The following is a 15,942-nucleotide window of genomic DNA, read 5'->3' on the forward strand; positions in this document are numbered from 1 at the left end:
CTGTTCTTTTGGGGCAATCATCTAATGGGGGAGACCCATAGACAATTAATTTGCAAACAAACTAGCCTATGAAAAATGCTGAAAGAGGATGCCAAAATTACTCTGTAAGGAGGCAGACACTATTGTTGGAATATGTAGGTCAACTCTTAGAAACCTCTCTGATTGATTGATTTGTTTGTTCAGTCAACAGTTATCAAATATCTGTTTTGTTTTGGACAGTGTGTCAAGCGTAGCAGATGAGAAAGGGTCTGTCTTTAGTCCAACCTGCTTATCGAATGGCCTCTGAGCCCTCACCAGAGAGCTTGTAGTCCCTGGAAATGGCCTCTTGATTGTCCCTTGACCTAAGGACATCTATTCTTTTCTTTTCCCTCTGGATTCACACTCCCTTTTTGGAACTAACACTGGTGGTGTTCCTCTGACCTTAGTGCTGCGGTGGTGACCCTCTTTACTCTGATCCACATTCATGCACTTAGTCTTTGTGCAGTGTCTGCTGTAGGTAACTGCCTGGTCCGCTCCAGCATCCAACCAGCGGAGACTTCCCCAAAGCTGGATGCCCCTCGGCCTCCAGCAAAGAGACTTGGACAATTCCTACCTCCACACGAACCACAGGTTGGGGTGGCCGTGATACTGTAACACATCAACACCCAGGAAAACATGCAAAATACTAGAATGGAGGAGCATTTGCAGAGCAGTTTGGGAACACAGTGGCCAGTCAGGGAAGTTCTTACCAAGAGGACTTTTAAGTTGAGGCTTGAAGTAGGAGGTGCACTTTGAACGAGCTGTAGCGTTTAGTGCTAATGACCGCATAGTGAAACATTCCTCGAATGGCATCCTGTTCATGGAATAATTCTTAATTTTTACGGACAGTTGCAAAGTCATGAGCCCTGACATATCTTATGACTTCAATCCAAGACTGACTCACTGAGTGTTATTTTGGGTCAGCGTTTGAGGACTTTTCTGCTCATAGGGATCAGGAGGGAGGCACCTATGATCTAAATTTAGGCATGTGCTCTGTACCATGGGAAGGTCCTTTAAGAGCAAAGCCTTCAGTGTCAGCTGGGGGAAGTTCTGATGTCAGGATGAGATCCTCTGATGATGCCGTACACAGCTTGGAAATTTCTGATGCCTAACTACAAAAACCTTCTATGCAGTTTCCATCCCATTTCTGGCTGGTTGATTAGAAGATGCAAGGAAAACGTTGCGAGCTAAAAAAGTACCACTTTGGATATTTGCATATGGGTTGCTGTATAAGATTTTTTGTAGTTAACGCAAAAATCGAATGAAGCCATTAGAATGTGCATCTGACTCATTTGGAAAGTGAACTCTACAATATTTGCCTCATGCCAGTAAGCACCTATGTGTTCCTGCACTCCTTCAAGTGGCTGCTTCAGTACCTGCTGTTATCTTAGTATCACTGCTTGGTTGGCACACTATCGTTAGGGGGTGGAAAAAGCCATTTTATGGATGTGAATGGACACCAGTATGGTAATGAGAAAACCTATATCCCAAGACCTGCTTCCTCATTGGCTGGTGGCTGTATGAATTTAGACAATTCCCTACAGGAGGACATTGAGAATGTGTTGGCATAGTCTGTTCTCTAACTTGTGTCACCAGAAAATGGAAATTGAGTTAAGATAGCAAGAAGCAGGCTGTGCCCAAGTAGGCCTTCGATGCCATAAAAAATTAAATCCCTACAGCATACAATTTGGGGCACTCAAATGCAACAAAAATATTAATGAAAGGAACAAAATATTAACTTTGATTTACGACATTCTCTCAAAATGTGTTTTAAAATCTCACGAGAAGGAAGACTGAGGGATTAGCATCTTTAAGATGATTCATTAATTTATTACCTTCTTAACAAGAGCCTATTGAGAAGACGAAATGTGAACAGAGATTTCAAGTCTAATGTTATTAGATTTCGTTTTGAGTGCTTACTGTGGGTCGGGTACTTTGTAAACAGTTGACATTCATCACCTAATTTAATCCTTACCATCAACCTTATGAGGTATGATTATTACCACCATTTTGCAGTGGAGGAAACTGAAGTTTGGCAAGGTTAAGCAGCTTGCTCTGAATCTCATAGCCGTTGAGCAGCAGAGACTGAAATATTGGTCTGTCTTACGTTAGTTAGAGTTGCTGCTCTCAGGCATTGTCTACTCAAGCTTGCCTGTACAGAATGCTATAGCATTGGTTTGTACCTACATTCCCAAGGACTTCTGATTTGAGAAAGGTCATTTCATTCAATATCTAACCAATGGATATTTCCACCTTTGTGACTCATGATAAGGCATCTTTTTTTCCTAAAAAAAGTCTTTATCTATCACTCCTTAGGTCCAAGCTTCTTTCTATGGTTTCCTTTTACCTTTAGGATAAAATTCTGCATCCACAATGTGGCACTTAATGTTCTAAGCCTTCTCCCAGTGTAACTGTCCAGCGTGAAAGCTGTATCCCAACCCAAACTCTGTGCTCGGGTCAGACACATCTAGTCATTGCCCTTAAAACCTCTCTCTTCCTGCCACCTTACTTACTTAAAGAAGGTACCCACTTATTCTCCCCATATATCGAGAACATGTCCATTTGGGGGTGTCCATTTGCAAGGTCTCTCTCAATTCTCAATCTTTTGTGTAGCCCTATCCTGGTATGTCCAGATCAAATGCTGTCTATGTTCATTCATTGTGCGTTCATTTACTTATTCACTCAACATTTACTGAGCATCTGTGATGTGCCAGGTATTTTTCTAAGAGTGTCCTGGTAAGCCAGATGACATTCCTTGATAGCTGTCTTTCTTTTTCATTATAATTTATATTTGTAAAGGAACCATAATCTCTTTGATAGGTATTTTTTTCCAGCTTCTAGAACTGGACCACTGTACTTTCAACACTGGCACATAGGAAGTGTTCCATAAGGGGTTTTTGAGTGAATTTCTGAATCACATTGCCTTTCTACCTTATTCATTCATATAATACCTGGGGATTCAAAACATGCATAAATCAAAAACCACTGGCAAGGATATTAGGCTCACAAAAATGTCATTTGTAGGGAAATTACCAGAGTTTCAAAAGATGGCTTTTCTGCTCATTATCCTCACCATACCGCATGCAGAGCACCCGGAAATATGTTACATAAACGTAATGGTGAGTAGCTATTTCTGGCACCCGTTACTTACCTAGAGATGAAAAGAGCAAAACCTAGGCAACGTGGCATAACCATCTCAATTATTTTTTTTAATGGAAAACGTGCAAGATATCTCTGCGTCAGAAGTCCAGATGGGTTTTGCAGAACTTCAGAAGAAGTTCTTCCTTGTGGGAGTTTCAGCCTCAAACCTGACTTGAGGTACCTTAAGTCTAATCCAACTTAACCGCTTGTGGTAACACTCGCAGCCTTGCACATGGGATTTATAACTTTAGACATTGATTGACAATGTACTTTCTGGTAATGGTCTCACCCTTAAGGAAATGATCCAGTTGGGGATGCCATAAAGCTGCATCTCCTGAGTTGCATTTCTGAAGGATGTTAGAAGCATCGCATGCACACACACACACACACACACACACACACACACACAGTGCTCCATGGACAAATAAGTTGGGAAGTATACCTTTTTTTTAAATTTTTTTAACATTTATTTATTTTTGAGACAGAGAGAGACAGAGCATGAGTGGGGGAGGGTCAGAGAGAGGGAGGGAGACACAGAATCCGAAACAGGCTCCAGACTCTGCACTGTCAGCACAGAGCCCGACGCGGGGCTCGAACTCACGGACCATGAGATCATGACCTGAGCCAAAGTCGGACGCTTAACCGACTGAGCCACCCAGGCGCCCCGGGAAGTATATCTTTACTAGGTCCCTAGTGAATATCACTGCCTTGGACATTTACTAAGCACATTTGCATATGAAAGACTCTGAGAGGCCTATTTATAAAGAAACCTGGCTGACTTTGTTCCCAAAAATGATGGGGCAAAATTTGTAATGTCATCCCCCACTCCCGTCCTGCTTGGCCTTGGTGTTTCCCGTGACTCTACTGCACCTTCATTCGTTTGGCAAACTTGCACTGCCTGCCATTGTGCTAGACACTGAGGTGTAGGTCCCAGTCCCTGTCTTCGGTAGCCTGAAGTCCCTGTCTTCAGTGTCCGGGGGAGGTGGGTACACAGGACTGAGATGAGAGCCCTAGTGGGGAACTTACTGGGAGCTGTGAAACAGCACTGTTCACAGGAAGGTGGGGGAGAAGTCACTGAAATGCATTCTTTAGAACTGGAAACTGTCCAGGGCAATGGTCAAGAAAAGGAGATCCCAGGGAGTGGGGGGACATGTGAAAGCCATCAAATGAGGATAATGGGATAATCAAGAAATTTTCACTGATTAGGATACAGGTTGGTACAGGGCTCTAGGAACACACGATGTGAAAAAAGAAGCAACAAGAGCATGAAGAACCCTACCTCTAATATGGTTTTGGCTCTTGCTTTTCCAGAACTGCTCTTGGCAGTGCTACTTGTGTTTTTATACCTTCTCCGTGGCAGCAGGGGGAAGAGGCACATTGGCGTGATTCAGAATATGAGAAACCAGGTTCCAGGGTTGTAGGCATCGGTGAGAACCAGAGGCAACTCTAGATGCCCCCGGAAACTCCCCGAAGAATGATGAGTGCTCTTGAAAACACTTGTTTTCCTTCTAGCAGGGGTTCTAGCAGGGGTTTGTGATATAACAAAGCAATTCATGCTTTTATTCCTACAACATCCTGTCCTCCTTCAGACGTGGGCATTATGCTCATCATGACTCTGCTTGGAAATTATTGTGAAAATAATTTCCATGTCATGAACTGTCATTACTGACAGGTGGTGACATAGTACCCAAAGTTCTTTCTCTCTTTAGAGCCTGGCTGTACAACAATACTTCCAGATAATCGTAAGTTTTCCCTCAACTATGTATGTACGTTTGTACTTGTAAGATTGTAAGTGATTACAAATGAAAGGAAATATTACCTGTAAATAGTGTTATGTCATCATTTCCAGGGGAAAAAAGCACCCCAGCAAAACGATCTGGAAAAAAGAAAACTCTGCAAGTTATTTTTTCCTTCTTCTATAAAATGATGGGGCGGACTAGTTGGTCTCTGAGGTCTCTTCTAGCATTAATGTGATGTTCTTGGATTCTACGGGAGTTGTAGACAATTGTGGACAGCAGATGTGTAGCATAATTGCCTCAATAGGGTATTTGTCTCTCGCTGACTCTTTGGGAAATGGTGGGCATGTTTTGTTTGTTGTTATGACTGGAAAATCTGAGCAATAATTATAGTAACATCCACAGAATTTCCCCTGTGGTGTAAAATACAGATAAGACTCTTATAATATTATCCCTTGATAACTGGTATTCGTGATGGCTAGAAATCTCTATGCAGCTCGCTGAGATTGGGACTGTGCTTCTTGTCATTTGGCTCTCCTAGTCTGTGGGATGCCCAGGACTTGGTGTTGATTCCAACAATGCATTCATTCATCCATCTGAAAATATTGTATAAGCACCAGCCAAGTGCTGAGCAATACCCTAGGGGCTAGGGACAGAAGATGAGTAAGAGAGCTTACCGTCACGGGGGGGGGGGGGGCACAGAGATGCAGTCCATTCAGCAGACGTGTATCGGGTGCCTGGGGTGTATTTGGCTCTTGACAAACAGAGACAAATAAGAATGAAAAAAAAAATGAGAGTTGACACATGTGTTCAGGTTCTGAGATACCTAAGGCTCAGAAGCTTCCTAGGGGAGATGGCATTTCTCTAAGGAGAAGAGCAAAGGATTACCAAGTGCCTGAGAAGAAGGCTATTGCAGGTAGTTAGAAAAGCATTCCGAAAGGGACAGGGGCATGACGAACGTGGTGTGGTGAACGAGTTGCCAGTTTGGGGCTGGCTTCAGTGTGGCTTGAGGTACAACTCAGAGGCTTGAACGAGCCCTCCATGCCCATTTAAGAAGTCTGGAGGGAGACCGAGAGCCAATGAAAGATAGTGGCAGGAGAAGGACGAAGTTGCTTGTCTGTAACTCAACATGCACAAAATTGATACGGGCACCAATAATAATAAGTATTGATTAAAGGCCGCAGGTACTGCTTTACACACCGCACCTGTCTTATCTCATTTCAATGTCACAATACTCATGGAGCAGGTGGTATTATCACCCCCAGGTTACAGATGAGGAAATGGAGGCACAGAGAAATCAAGTGAACAGACATCACAGAGTAACTGAGCAGAAGGGTCAGGGATTGCCTCCAGGCAGTCTGAATTCAGACTCCTTCCCGGTATTCTAGTTTATTACATTTTAAACTTCAAGAAAGGAAGCACACATAAAGAAGCGCACAAATCATAAATACACAGTTCAATCCACTATCATAGGGGTCATCAAACGGTGGCCCGTGAGCCAATTCCAGCCTGCCACCTGTTATTGTAAACAAGGTTTTATTAGAATATAGCAATACTCATCATTTACAACCTGTCAGTAGCTGCCTTTGCACTGCAATGGCAGAGCTGAGTGGTCAAGACAGGTGCACATGGCCCCTAAAGCTTGAAATATTTCTTCTACGGCTCTTTACAGAAAAAGTCTGCTAATCCCTATGTTATATTGTGGGCACAGCTATCATCCTGGTTCAGAAATAGAATATACCCAGGGCTCAGAAGGCCCCCACATGCTTCTTGACTAACACTGCTCCTTCTTCTCCCTAATGATAAACCCCCTTCTACTTCTGACACCATGGATTGGTTTTGCCTGGTTTTAACTTGATGTAAATGTAGTTATATTGTATGTGAGCTCTGCCATGTCAATTACTGTGCTATGCTGAGGTTCTTGGCATAAGACCCTAAAAAACGGGAGGCCAGGCTCATTCTCCCTGAGCCCACAGTAGGTGAGCATCTAGGAGATGAGGCACACTGGCCCCTGCCTTGCTTCCATTGGGAAGAGAACATTCGGGGTTCACAAGTTTTTGGTCCCAAGTTGAATTATGGCCCTGTTCAACTACCTGTATTAGTTTTCTACTGGGGCTGTAACAAACTACCACAAACTTAGTGTCTCAAACAACACGAATTGAATCTTTTACAGTTCTCGAGGTCGGAAGTCCAAAAGGATCTCACTGGGGTAAAATCAACGTGTCAGTAAAATTGCGTTCCCGGGAGGCTCCTTGATTCCCATTCTACACTCTCCCCAGATGATGCCTTTTGCTCTCATGGCCCCGGGTACTGTCTCTATGCTGATGATTTGTAAATCTCTGCCTCTCCCATCCCCCCTTTGACCTTGAGACCTGCGTCTTCAGCTCCTTGACTGCCTGTCTGACACCTTCCTTTGAATGCCTCCACGCACCTTGAGCCCATACACCTGCACTGACTGGCCTTCCAGGGTTTACCCAGCTCACGGACTGGCACCACTTTCTACCTAATCGCCGAAAGCTAATTTCCTAAAAATCGTTCCTGATTTGTATCTTTTATTTAATCTCTAAATTCAGTCATTTATCTAATTCTGTCCATTCAGTGCCCTTGATGCGCTCTGGGTGTTTCCATGTCTCTGTCTTTCCACTGCAATGGTTTAGGTCAGTCTTTCCGATTTTTGTCTCGATCACACTGCCTATATCCCAGCCACAGTCTTGCACCTGCCACATGGCAGCCATAATTGTTTTTCAGCTTAAAAAAAATTTTTTTTAATGTTTATTCACTTTTTGAGAGACAGAGACAGAGTGTGAGCAGGGGAGCAGCAGAGAGAGAGGGAGACCCAGAATCCAAAGCAGGCTCCAGGCTCTGAGCTGTCAGCGCAGAGCCCGATACGGGGCTCGAACTCATGAACTGTGAGATCATGACCTGAGCTGAAGTCGGGCGCTTAACCGACCAAGCCACCCAGGTGCCCCATAATCGTCTTTCTAAAGCAAAGTCTGATCCTCTCTTTTAGTGAGTCCATTCCCCTGACTCCAGACAACATTTCTCAAAGTATGGCGAATCCCATAAGATGATCTAGAAATCATCTTGGGATCATCATTGTGAATTGGGCCACGATTCACCCTCTACTGGGGGCTGACACTGCACGGTAGCAGACTGAAGAAGAAACAACTCTACAGTAAAAGGAACTCCTCAACTTTTACCCTCTTAGTTTTTGGTTTTACTCTATTCTTTCTTAAACCGAGGTGCCACGCACCCTTTCTTCCCAGTAATAGCTACTGATATCCCACAGATCCAATGTCCCAGTTGACGTACTTTGGGCAACGTTAGCCTAAGCAAACCTTGACTTTTTGTGCGAGTCAACTTTTACAAGGTGAAGAAAATTTATTTCAATGAATATTCTCCATGCTGTATGAGCTAATTGTGTTCAGAGGAACCTGAAAATGACATATTTTTTTTAACCTGCCAGAGCAGAAGTAGCTTTTAATGTTCCCTTTGTCAAAGTAAGCTTTGCCGTTAGTCGGAGGGGAGGAAGAAAACCGAGGTAATTATACAGTGACGGTAACTGTTCTTTTTTCTCCCATTGAGTACCAATGTCAGTCTTCTCGAACAAAGGGGCTATTGAAATTGTGAATCATAAAATTGATTTTTCCAACTTCTGGGCACCAGCTGGGCTCAGTAGGAAAGGGTCTGTAGTACAGAGGAAGGCTTTTTTAGCCAGAGGTACCTTATTGTGTCCTTCAAGGACTTCATGTAGCCTTTCTGCATGCCATTTGTTCATACCACGAACATGCATAGATTCTGCTAGGTGCTGGGAAACTCCAGATTTACAAAACCCTCTTGTGGCCACCTTGAGTGAGAAAATATGGAGTAAACTCATATGCCATTCTTCTTCTCCATTTTTAGGGCGCTCAATACGTACCGGTCACATGCTACGTGCTTTCGTTGTCTTGATAAATCTTTATAGTTACCTGGGGCATGGTTATCACAACCATAGAATTCCAGAAACTGAGGCTAAGGGGCTGAGTCACATGCCACAGTTATTAGGGGACAGTGTCAAAGTTTGAACCAGGCTCCCCTCCATGGTTCATTGCTCTCGCAATTGGACAGTATGATGTCATTGGTGGAAAGTTTAAAGTTTAAACTTTTGCTAAGGGTCAAGGGTGAGCTGGTATAAAACAAACTGCCACCAAGTCCTTCGTGCCTGTTTTTTAGGAGTTATCACTTGGCTTCAGCAGCAGAGAAACTTTGCCATCCTATTTTGGACTTCATGCAAATTCCCTCATAGCAACATTGCCTTTGTGAAGAATTACATTTCCTGCTGCAGTGATTAGATAGACAGGCTCCTTTAAGTCCTATCAGCCAGAACTTAGCCCTGTGTTTTGCTGGGAAGTTTTTGAATCCACCCTTCATAGCAGCTTTCCCCCTTGTGCAGTGGGATAATAATGCAGGGCTCTTTAGTTTTCATTTACTTCCATCTACATCATTTCCTTTGAAATGTTCCCATTGCCCTGTTGGCAGGACAGTTGGTACTATCCCTGTTTGTGAGTGACAGAACTGAGGACCAGAAGAGCCCAAGGCCATCGTTGAAGGTCATGCACCCCATAAACACCTCCATCTACCACTTACAAATGGTATGGTATACTCTTCTATGTATTTGTCTCTTTTCCTCAAGGCAGTGCGAGTACCTCGAGGGCAGAGGCTATGCCTTTCCCTTGTATTTTTCTAAAGCCTAGCCAAGAGTCTGGAGCATATCAGTGTGATCAATGTGTAATACATTTAAACAGTGGAACCATAAAAGACTCTTAAATACAAAGAACAGACTGAGGGTTGCTGGAGGGGAGGTGGGTGAGGGGATGGGCTGATGGGTATTAAGAAGGCACTTGTTGGGATGAGCACTGGGTGTTATATGTAAGCGGTGAATCACTGGGTTCTACTCCTGAAACCATTATTACGCTGTATGTTAACTAACTTGGATATAAATTAAAAAAAAAAAAAGTGGATCCATGAGTGGAATCTGGGATTCTGATTACTCCTGAATGTTTACCTCCAGCCCTGCACACACCTTGGAACTCAAGACATATCTAAACGCCAACTTGACATCTCTACGTGGATGCTATAGGCATCACAAGAATAATATGGCTAAAGCAGGACTCTATTTCTCATTACAAACCTGCTTTCCCTGAGTTTTGCCATCCCAGAAAGTGGCCTCATAGTTTTTCCTACCACGAATCTGAGTTATCCTGGATTTTTTTTCTTTCTTCTACCTTTCAGGTCTATTTGGTTGCCGAGTCCTCTGGACTTTCTATTCAGAATGTATCCAGAATTGTCCACTCCTTCCTGCTCCCTGGTTTTTACCCCAGTTCAAGCCACCATCTTCTCGTCTGTGAACCAGTGCAAATACTGTCCTCTCTGGTCCCTGTCTACTCTTGTCCTCCTGCAATCCATTCCCCAGGAAGCACTCAGTGATCTTTTAAAAAGGAAAATAAGACCAATCACTCCTCTGCTTAAAACTCTTGGCTGGCCTTTCTTGTCACTGAAACAAACAAATAAGCAAACTCAAACTTCTTCCCTTGGTGTGCAAAACCCTCTGTGATTTGCCTGTCTAACCCTTTGACTCCATTAGTTACCGCTCTCCTTGTGTCTTCCATGTGCCAGCCATGCTAGCCTGCCTGATATTCCTTGAACTTTCCAAGTTCACTCAGGCCCAAAGGTATTCGCACTGGCTAATCCCTTGGTCTGGAGTGACTTGTCTCTTCATCTTGTTTACACGGCTGGTTTCTTCTTGTCATTCAAATCTCAGCCTACATGTGACTTCTTTAGAGAGGCTAGCCCCGGCCACCCAGTTTTAGGTAGCCACATATCTACTCTCTACCAAATTATCTTATTTTAAATCTCTGGTTGGACAACACCTATTCTGATCTGAAATTCTTCTTGTTTATTTGTCTGTTTCTCCCTCTATCTTTCCACCCCCTGGATTAGAAACTCAGAGAACAGGAATCCTCCTGTCCTTTCCAATGCTAGGTCCCTTGTACAGAGGACCACACTGTATAGTGATTGTTGGTGTTTTCCACAGGGTAGATGGTCAAGGACTAGAAGGATGTCTAAATTAATTCTTGAAAAACCTGGAATGAGATACATTATTATACTTTATTTTTCAGAGGAGGCAACGGCTGCTCAGAGAGGTTAAGCAACTTGCTTAAGGTCAGAAGTACTTGACCAGTCAGAGATGGAAGGTGAGGGAAAGAAAGGGATCAAGGATAATTCAGATTTCTGGTGTGAGAAACCATGCCACTATTTCCTAAGATAGGACAATCCAGGTGAAAGCTGGTTTTCAGAGGGAAATCAAGAGTTCTCCTTTGGCCATGTTATTTGTATAATGCCCAAGGACTCCTTCTTCTTCCTAATAAGAGGATCAAGATCTGAACTCCTCTCTCTGAACCCCAAATGTCATGCTGCCTTCCCCAACAGTGTTTTGAACTTTCACAGCCCCTTTCCTTTTCTTCCACTTGGGTGCTCCATCTAAGTGATTTTCCATCCAACTTAGAAAGGTGGTGGGCCATGCATTTCTGCAGTCTGGAGATAAGGAAGATAATATTCCAACTGGGAAGTGTGAGTGATACCTCTTAAAAGGGGGCCAGGAGGCAGTTTGCTTTTTATGTTGATGGCTGATAAGTGAGGCCTTTGAAGGTTTGGGGGAAGAAGTGAATTTCATGGTCAGAATGGGGAGGAGGGAAAACACAGGAAGGGCAACCTTCCCCTACGCCCAGGTCTCTGATAATAATGTTACCCCCTGATGTGGACAGGGCTTGACAGTTTCCTTATTATCATATCTCTTATCACATATGAACCTCACAACAACCTACAACACGGGATGTCTTATTCTTCATAAACAGAAGAGGGAACTGAGGATCAAGACTATTAAGTGGTTATCCAAGGTCGTAGAGTTACAAGTGAGATTAGGCAGACCTAGAAAGCTGGTCTTCCGGGTGACGTCCAGGAACCACATTTCACACTTCTCAAAGAAACCCTGTGGCCCTTCTTCTCGGTCCCCATGCAGAGGACCCCTTCCCTCTCTCCCTTCAACTTGCCTTTATATTTTGCCCACCTCAGTTCTGAAAGATCGCTTTCTTGCCAAACTAGCTGAGAAGATGAGTTTATAACCCTCTGGGGCCTCTGTTGAGGAATTAGCTGTTAGCTATCCTCTGTTGAGGAATTAGTTTCAGGAAAGGTTACTGAGAAAGACCAAATCAGTGAGGGTGGTCGGGAGGATGCATGTTGATTGGCGACCCTCATCGAAATGTTTCTTGCCCTTGAAGTCAATGATTCCCAAACTTTAGCGAACAAGAGTATCATGTGAAGAGCTTGTTAAAACCCAGATTACTGGGTCCCACCTACCAGAGATGCTGATAGGGCAGATCTCAGGGGTGGGGCCCAGGAATTTGCATTTCTGTATGATGCTGCTGCTGCTCTAAAGACCACCTTGAGTAGCACTGCTCACAGCAGCTGCACCTGCTTGCCCTCCGTAGTGAAGTCCAGGTGTGGGAGATATTTCTCTATTTCTCAGTTGGTGTTGATAGAAGTATTTATTGGTATAACCTCTCAGGGGGAGCAGTTGGCAACTCCAATTAAAATCTGGAGAGTGCGTTTTGACCAAAAGTTCCACTTCCGGGAACTTTATCTCAAGGGAGTAATTAAGCATATGAACAAAAATTTAGGTACTTTGTGCCAGGCACTTTTTAGAGGTTCAATAAATCTTTGTAGAAGGAGTTGAGGGGAAGGGTGCTCATTCCTGAAGTGTGTATAATGGGGAAAAAAATGGAAGTAATCTGGATGTACATATGTCAGATTGATGACCTTAACATACCTACTCTCAACTGGAAACCAGGTAACTTTAAAACGTTAGAAAGGATGATGATAATATAGCAATACTTAATTAGCATGACTTCATTTTGTTACGTATTTTCGAAAACAACAATGATGGGATACCGGTTAATTCTTGTTTGGGATGAATCATATTGTTTTGTTTGTTTGTTTGTTTGTGATCAGCATCTGTTATTTGTGTTATAAAAGAAAACTTGTCTAAGGTCAGCAGAAAAGGGTAACCCTTTGAGAGCTCAATTCTCTGATTCAGGACCTTTTCCTGGATCTACCATCTTGGAGGAAGCAGGAAGTTTTAGGTCGGAGAGGGTAAGGTTCTGCCTTCGAAGAGGCTGTTGCAAACCCAGTTAATGGAAACCAGATGTGTTGGAACCTCAGCTTTCTGGCTGGGTTGCTCTTTATCTTGGAGCCCACCCTTCATTCTGGCATCAGCTGTCTTTTTCTGTGGGGCTGATGTGCAAGGCTGGTTTTTAGTGGAGGTGAGCACCTTGGGGATGTAAACATTAACTGGATTGGGCATCATTTTGAAGTCACCTTGGGCAAATTGTATACATCCCCTTTGAAACTTTTAAATTAGTTAGTCAATATTAACCAGCAATGATTGTTAGGTCAACATTTCAAGGAACGTGATTGATTGCTGTTTGATCATTTAAAAAATAGCCACAACACTGGTATCTGCTTTTTGCATGAAAAGAAATGTTATCGTCAATAATCTTTACAGCAGATAACGATGTTATAAGCAGGAAATCTTACTCATCTGGACTGCTAAAATGAACAATATTGCCTCTGCTTGGTTGAATTGTGGGTTAATATCTCTTTTGATTTTGCAAGTATTTTCATGGAATAGGTATTGATTTTCTAATCCCTCACTAAACATGTAATAAAATAGGAACTAGTTAAGAAAGAAGATGTTATTAGAGGGGAAGAGGCAATTGGGTAGGTGAGAAATCGAGAATTTAGAGATGGGCACGTAGAACTCGTCAGTAATCTGTGTGATTATTGATAAATTGCTTCTGGGATCTGCCTTCACTTCTCAATTTTTGCCTTGTTGTGGATTTTGAAGTCAGACATTTAAGTTAGTGTTATGTTTGTCGGCTGTGTAACCTAGGGGAAAATCCTCCATACTTTTGAATTATAGTTACTTTATCGCAAAAAGAAAAACTAGATCCTTACATTAGATGGGTTCTGCTCAGTACATGTTCATTTACAGCAATAGTACTGGTAGTTAATACCAGGTCCCAGCAAACCTTCCACCTATGCACGGATTCGACCCTCTTCACTAAATGCTCAAAATGCATTTATACCCATTATTTTCATTATGAGAGGGATAACATAACAATCGATTGGAAAACAGTTAAAAAGAAAAAAGCCTTTTAATCCCACAATGCTAGCATAATCACTGATGGATGCTTTGTATAATGAAGGTCAGCAAGGTTAGAGAAATAAAAACTTCAAGTTTCAGGTTGGAGGTAGGATAGGAAGGCTCTTAATTTCTCTTCAGCTCTGAATTCCTTAATTCCAAGGACCTAGAAAACTCAACATGGAGATACCCTATTTCTCACGTATTTTTCAGGTTTAAGTGTGAAAAAAATAATGAAATACTACTTAAGACATTGAACCTTAGCATTGATTTTTTATGAGAAACCCTTGGAGATAGAGCAACTTCATTCATTCCACAATTGAACAAATATGTAATGACTCACATTCATTTGGAACTAAGTACTGGGGGATACAGTGGTGCCCAACAACAAAACACAATCTCTGCCCTGGTGGACATTACAAGCCGATTCAGGAGACAGAGTCTAAACGAGCCATCACATACATAAACACAGAGTTTGAAATTATCATAAGGATTCGCGGAGACGAGTAGAAAGTTCTAAGGGAGGGTGTAACTGGGAGCCTAACTTAATCGGGGAGTCAGAGAGCATCTTTTGAGTGATATTTGTGATGCAGGTGGGGTAGAAATTGATCGGCTTAAGGGATGGGGTCGGCGGGGCTTGAGGTGTATGGGAATAAAGGTTTTGAAGTGAGAAGTAACTTGGGTTTATTTGAGAATGTGAAAGACCAGTACTGTAGTTAGAGCACAGGGAAGGAGAGGGAGCACGGTGAAAGATGAAGCTGGGCAAGTCAGCTGGACCACACATGGTGGGATTTGTTGCATACGGCAAACTATTTGGATTATCCGAAGTGCAAAAGGGGACACTGGGGGGTTTGGAGCAGGCAAGTGGCCTAATCTCTCCCTGCTGTGTGAAAATCGTATTAAAGATTGGCAAATGGAGAAGCAGGGAGGGCAGCCAGAAGCCCCTGGGATGGTCTAGAAAAAAAGATGATGTCTTAGGATAGAGTCAACGAAGAGTTGAAAAGTAGGTGATTTGAGTATTTTCAAAGTCGACTTCATAGGAATTGGTGAAAAATTGCTCGTGAGGGTTAGGGAGAAGGCAAGTCAGGAACAGCTCTCACATTTCTGGCCAGGGAAACTTGACAGATGGCAGCCCTTATCCCGGAGAGACGGGGAGCAAAGGGGATATTGGAGGTCAGACTTTAGGTTTGAAACAGGTTGATTTTGAGATTCGGTGAGACTCAAGTGAAGATGCTAAGCAGGCAGATGAATATACAAATTTGGCAACTGCATATAGCTTGTTTCTTTTGGTGATTCCAAGAACTAAAGAGCTTCTCTACTGCTTTAGTTTTCAGTTATTGTACATCTATGAGGCATCTATGAGGCAATATGAGGCCATTCCCATGTATTATCTTACTTAGCCCCGTTACTCAGTGAATTGTTCTTCTGTTCTCTCTAGCCATCTCTGTCATCATATTTATTATCTTCTATCATCTGCCTATGTAATTCATTTTCTGCCATCCATCCATCCACCCACCCATCCATCCATCCATTTCCCTAGAAAGAGACATATGCCCATGATTAGAAGGACACTTAAAAGATCATTAATCTATTCACTGTATAGATGAGAAAAGTGAGGTCCAGCGGAGAGAAACCTCTAGTCTAAAAGTACTTGGTGCTGGTTAAAATTCCATTTCTGCTGGTTGCATCTACCCTCTTTCCTTAACCAGTAGTTTTCATCGCTGTGGCCCCTTGGGGAATGGCTCTGCCAGAAGCTGAGAGAGAACACTGCCAGGCTTCACTCCGTAGAACGTGCACCTCTTTCCAGCA

The sequence above is a fragment of the Neofelis nebulosa genome, chromosome 14 (genome assembly GCF_028018385.1).
Source record: "Neofelis nebulosa isolate mNeoNeb1 chromosome 14, mNeoNeb1.pri, whole genome shotgun sequence".
In the NCBI taxonomy this organism is placed as follows: Eukaryota; Metazoa; Chordata; class Mammalia; order Carnivora; family Felidae; genus Neofelis; species Neofelis nebulosa.